The sequence below is a fragment of the Aedes aegypti genome, chromosome 3 (assembly GCF_002204515.2).
Source record: "Aedes aegypti strain LVP_AGWG chromosome 3, AaegL5.0 Primary Assembly, whole genome shotgun sequence".
Taxonomy (NCBI): Eukaryota; Metazoa; Arthropoda; class Insecta; order Diptera; family Culicidae; genus Aedes; species Aedes aegypti.
The window spans coordinates 280,348,210-280,355,088 of record NC_035109.1 but is presented as its reverse complement, the minus strand read 5'-3'; positions in this window follow the sequence as shown (position 1 = coordinate 280,355,088).

Below are 6,879 nucleotides of genomic sequence, written 5' to 3'. Positions count from 1 at the left end.
CTTGTTTTTATTTAATAATACGAAAGAGCATGTTATTGCAACCAGAGGGGGTATACGCAACGAGGTTCGCCTACCGTTCATGTTTTGTGGGTGTATTCGTTTAGCTCACAACGCTGCTAGGTATCCCGCTGTTTGAGTGTTGAAATGCATCAGCATTTGCTGTCTGGCATGGCCCGCGTTTCGACCTGTGCTGTTTGGCATGAGAGATGATGCTGTTTGGGACGGCCCACCCGAGAGATGATTGTTAGGCGAGCTTTGTTTGTAGTTGACAGCCGTACACCCACCCTGATTGCAACTACTTTAGCAAGTTTTCCAGCTCAAATAACGGCTATAACATTTTTAAATTTCAATTTTAAAAATGGTTCCAAATATGAACCTTGACACTTGTGATCTTGTTTGACATTCACTTTTTCGACAAAAATGCCACAGGGCATATAGTTTTAACACTGGGGTTGTTCCTATCTGACATTTCGGAAGGGACACGGAAAACAAAATATACCCAACATTTGAGTTTAAACCAAAGGGTGTGACAAAATCTCAAAAATCATAAAAAAATGTTTTTTTGTACTTAAACCAATGAAAATCATTTAAAAATTGAGTAAACATGTGTTTCTGCCCTAAACTTAAGCGTTTGGTACTAAAATTGAGACAGGGCTTTAGGACCCTATTGCGTTATTACACGCAAAAAAATTGTGCGGTAAAAACTACCATTTTAGGGGGTTAATTTAAGCGCGCGCACCGGCAATTTTCAGCAGACCAGAAATGCGCTTGATTTTACCATGCCTGTAGTCGAAATCAGATTGTTGTAAATTATTTCTGTCAAACGTACCAATGGGATGTACCGTAAACATAGTAAATTGGTCTGAAATTCCATGGTAGTTTCAAGAATGGGCGTAGTCAGCTAAAATAGTAATTTTAACCACGGATTTTTTTTTCCGTGTAAAATGAGTCCGAACTTATTTTCGACAGTTCGGAAATTCCCTCTGCACGGTTGTTTGCGAATACCCTTTAATGGGTGAAAAAATACTCTTTGTCGAATAGCGACCGGATCTGTCAGAAAACGGGTAAATTCATATATGTAAAACGGGTAAATAAATACCCATTTTCGAGAAGCAATGGCTGTTGAAAAACGGGTGATTTTAAACCCGTTTATGGGTGAAAAAATAGTTGGCTGACATCACCTGCAGCTGTGCGCAGTTTCGGAGTTTTTTAATAATTCAACTCGTATTGATACTACTCTTTGCATGCAACGTATTTCCCGATGGAAACATTTAAAGAAATGGTAAGTTGTGACCTCAAATACCAATCGTTATTTAGAAAAACTGGTTATAATCAACACTAATAATTTTCAGATGGTTCCGTTGCTCCTGCCGCACGCATCTTGGAGGACCAGCATCCTTGGGAATACATAATTGATTAGTGTCATAACACTATGTGTGTTTGTTTTTATTTATAAAGTTTATATAACAATATTTTTTACAAATAAAACTGCATTTTCCGCTAATTTCATTCAAGAATCGTAATAATTGATGAAATTATAAATGTCCATATCTACCATTCACAAAAAGGGTAAATTTTTACCCTTTTTACGTCGCGAGCACGATTTACAAAGCGGGTAAAAAAATACCCATCTTTGACATAAACTGCCTTTACCCGTTAATGAGTAAACAGGGTTTACCCATTAAATGGGTAGAGGCACTTTTAGCGGAAATGGGTATTTTTTCACCCATTAAAGGGTAATCGCAAACAACCGTGTGATTTTGATCTACACGCTAACTTTGAAGTACCCATTAATGGGTGCTTTCGTACCCATTTCAAAGAAAAGTGGTTTAACTCATTTAATGGGTATTAGCCGTTTACTCATTAAAGAGTATTTGCCACAAACTTCAAAAGATGGGTAAAATTTACCCCTCATGGATTTCGCAAAAATGGGTAAAAAGTACCCCCCTCTTGCCAGCACTTACGAAAAACGGTTTAAAATGGAGTTTTAAAATAAATCAGGGACACAACACATACGGTCTAATAAGAAATCATTTTATTGAATCATACCATACATAAATTGCTAATGGAAACGATGAATTTCTCTTTAGATGCAGACCTGTATTCATAACTTGCTCCGTATCTTCCTGCTCCAGCGTCGGATGAATAATCGCTTCTAAATTGCCGCGTTTCATGATTTTTCGAGGATTGCGCTGTAAATAAAAGTTAAGTTAGTCTAAGATATACATGATATGTGCAAAAAATAGCTACTTACCATTATCTTTTTCAATTGATAAATGAAATAAAATTCATTTCAAAAAATTTCAATGTTTTGCTCCAAGTAACGACAAGTGGCTTTTTTACCCATTATTGTTGACGGAGCACATTCCTCAAGAAGAGTAAATTGTACCCTTTTTAATGTCAAAATATAATACCCTTTTTCTGACACCTCAGTACTAACAAAAAAAATGGGTACTAGAAACCCATTTAATGGGTATTTTAAAGTTAGCGTGTATGATAAGTAACGGGAATCTTCCTTCAGACAGATCAAATTATCAATTAACATTTGACTGATCGAATGTTATGGACCAATGCACGTGTAATTTGACCTTTGAGCAATGCTGAATTGGGTCCTAAAATGTTTAATGAAATCTCGCGTAACTTTTCAAAACGGCCTATCTAACAATTCACACATTTCGAGTAAATCGAGCTTGAAGGTTGTGAAAATATATTTTGAAACTGTATCAAAATGAAACATTTTTTCCCCAGTGTGTTGCTTGTAGAGGGAAGCAGTGTAATAGAGTTCAACGTAAGAAATGAAATTTTGTCAATTTATTTGGAAATTACACTGAAATCTATAAAAACATCAAATAGGACGTTTTGACCAAAAATATGTACATAGGATAAATCACATAGGTCGTTCTGTTTCCACAATTGCTACATTGGACATTCACTTTGGTCATTTTTTTTTCAGTTATAGTACATCTGACATTTTGATTTGAGTACAAAGCAAGCATGTTTTATTATATTTTGGATCCACGTGCGTTGAACTGCTTCAACATTCAAGTTGAACTGCTCATTTTGTTGCGGTGTGATAATCGCAGGCACCAGCTGTGCTTTGTTTTGGTTCATTTGAAGAAGGGACGAATGACCTTCGGGTTAAAGTCTCTCACAAACAACAACAATTTGATTCATTCAATGCCACGCCGTCACTTTTTCCCCTCCGTCTATGTGTCCTATGTAACAACAGAAGGAAGGGAAACGTTGAGCTGTATTTGGGACTTTTTGCTTTCTCGCTGTTTCTCTCTCAATCTTCCCCCCGTTTCAATGCTGGTTTCGCCCACACATGTTCGTGTGTGAGTTACCCACTGCACGACGGGTGGTGACGACTGTGTTGCATTCGGCACCAGCCGTCGGCGCAAACAAGAAATAGCGGTGGGAAATGATGACGATGACGGCGCCGTCGATTGTGTTGTAGGAAACCAATGCCAAACAAATACATACAGCTTCTCCGCTCTTCGGTAAATGATTGCTCTGCAAATATATGTGCGCAAGTCGCGCATGCACGTTGCTCGTGTTGCTGCCGTGAAGCATATGTATATGCTTCATCGACCATGGATCTGAATCGGATTGATACAATAAGATTCTGATGCTCAATATAATTTCCCTACATGCACGCAATACGCTGATAACATGAAAAGAGAACTGGCAGCTGAGCGAATGCTGATCCAATGCAGCTTGAGGGTTCATTCATTTATTTCATAACGATGAAATTGGCCATTTTGGGCACCCACCCACCCCCTAGTAACGCTTTTTGTATGAATGTTATTCAGTTTTTGTGTGGGCAATAACATCGCTAGGACACCCACCCACCCCCTCTAGCGTTATGAAATTTGTGAATGGGCCCTAAGCCTAAAACATGATTTGGCAAAAAGACCAAAATACAGTTTTGTGTACCTCGTTCTCTTTTTGTTATTTAGCGTATTCAATATTGCGAGGCAGAGTGACTCTGAAAATATCGACATTTTGTTGCGGTGTGCTAATCGGAGACACCAGCTGTGCTTTGTTTTGATTAATTCAATCCCACGACGACACTAATGTCGAATTCGTTTTTGTTCAGTTCCAACCTAGGTTCGCACTAGTTCCAACCTAACTGCTGTCAAAACGTTTTTTTATTTGCGCAGGTTGGACCTAGTTTCGCACTAGTTCCAACTCCAAATCCGATAGGTTCGCACTGTGTTGAATCACGGTTTCATGATTGGGTTCACCAATACAACTGCATCCGAACTGTCAAAATTGTAATAACAACAGTTTTCGCTTGCGGTTACGCTCGCTACAGTCAAATTATTAGAAATCTGAATCAGATTCTGACTTGGATTTCCAAAATTTGTTTATATCTGTTTTTTTCGAAAAAAAAAACGGGAATTAAACGAAAGCGTGTTGGCAATTATTTATGGATATGAGGGAGAACTACATGAATAAAGAAGTAGTACCTATATGCAATTATTTATCTTTCAGGGCTGCCCAACGTACGGCCGTGGGCCATATTCGGCCCGTCACTCCAATTTATACAGCTTGCGAAGACTTCGAAAATTCTTCCTCTTGGCCCGTTGAGAATTATACCAAATTGGAATTAGACAGGAGCCTTCCTTAGCCGAGTGGTTAAAGTTCGTGGCTACAATGCTGAAGCTGTCTGGGCAGGGTTGCCACATATACAGATTTATCTGTAATTTACAGATTTTCTCGAAAATTTGGTGATCAAGAATCTGTATACAGATTACAGGTTTTTAGGAACAATACAGAAATACAGATTCTGTATACATAATTTTGCCAAAATTATAAAGATTTTACAGATTTTTGGACAGAAAAAAATTACATATTTCTGAAAACGTGACGTTATCAATAAAATTACAATTACAAAAAAAAAACTTTAAACTTTAAGCTGAGATGTGACAGCTTTGCATTTCACTAACAATTGATCGATAATTCCTTGAAATTATTGTAAAATTATAACACATATATCTCCATAATTCTAGATACAGATTTAAAATACAGATATTTTTTCAAGGATTCAGGAGTACAGATAATTCAAAGAAAAAAATACAGATTTTAATGTGGCAACCCTGTATCTGGGTTCAATTCCCGGTCGGTCCAGGATCAATTCGTCATGGAAATTTCCTTGACTTCCCTAGTCATAGAGTATCATCATACCTTCCACACGATATACGAAGGCTAAAATGGCAATTTTGACAAAGAAAGCTCTCATTTAATAACTGTGGAAGTGCTCATTGAACACTAAGCTGAGAAGCAGGCTCTGTCTGTTTTTGACGTAATGCCAAGAAGAATACGGAGTTAGAACATATCAAGGCTAAATATTTCATTTGTGAATTATTCAAATCAACATTAAATTAAAAGAATGCGTTGAAAATCAATCAAATTGCTTGCTTGCTGGTGGTGACCAATGGGATAAATTTTCAATGTGGAGCGCTGTTTGGTTCTCCAGTCTTGTGCTTTTGACAATTCGAGTTTTGGCTTCGTTCTATAATCACCTTATCTTATAATATTAGAGCAGTTGATTTACCTTTTTCTCCATTTGGAAGACAAAACTAAATGCCATTTAAGGCTGAACAAAAGTTTTTGCAAAAAAGTGTAATTTTTAAAAACAGTCTCATGGAATCATGGACAATTTTACTCTTAGAATACCTGGAATTAACAATTTGGAAGAATCTTCACAAAAGCTTGTTCATAATTCTCAAATAAATATGGAAGATTTTGATCTTCAAAAGGATTTTACAGACTTCTTGTCAAGTTTAACAATAAATTCAAGAAGTTATTTTGTAACATCCTGGGCATAGTTAATCCTGGGAAGGATTTTCACGTAATCTTAGACAGAATCAGACAGATTCACACGCAATCTCTCTAATCAGATTATGAGCATAATTCTTTGATGATCCTGGACAGCATTATCAAACATTTCAAGATAGGATTTCAAAATTAACAATGGGAGAGGTTTTGAAGGATTCCAGAACATAATTTGCACAGTATCCTATGCAAGGTTTTCAAATAATACATGGAATTAGTAATTTTTTGACAAGAATACGCGAAAAATATATTATATTCGTAGTATTTTATGTTACCGCGACCAAAAGTGGCGAAATCACAGGTTGGAGAAAAATAGTAAACAGTGAAACAACGTGATGGCACGCACACCAACATACCGTTTGACAGATGAACCTGAAAACGATTTTTTATTCTGGGGTCAGGTTAGCACTAACCCAGGTTCAAAAACGAAAACGACATAATGTCGAATTCGTTTTTGTTCAGTTCCAACCTAGGTTCGCACTAGTTCCAACCCAACTGCTGTCAAAACGTTTTTTTATTCGCTCAGTTTCGCACTAGTTCCAACCCCAAAACCGATAGGTTCGCACTGTGATAAATCACGGTTTCATGACTGGGTTCACCAATACAACTTCATACGAATTGTCAAGATTGTAACAACAAGAACTGTTCTTCAGTACAAACCAACAAAAAAACATCCAAAATGCAAAATTGTGTGCTTGCGGTTACGCTCGCTGCTTCCGAGGTCAAATTATTTGAATCAAATTTTAACTCGAAACTCCTGCCAGTGAGGTGCAGATTTGGTTTTATCAGTTATTTCGAAAAAAATATATAATTAAGCGAAAGCGTGTGGGCAATTTTATGAACGACGTGGTGGAGAACTACATGGTATGGATAAAAAGGTAGTATGTACCGTAATCCGGGGTCAAATCGATCACTGGAATGATCAGTAGGTAAATTCCGGCGAACAATTTCTTCGAAGAGCAGTAATTTTCTTCCATTACTCGCCAGCAAGAAATTTTTTTTTCGAAGAAAATACGCGCCGGAATTCGTCTACAGATT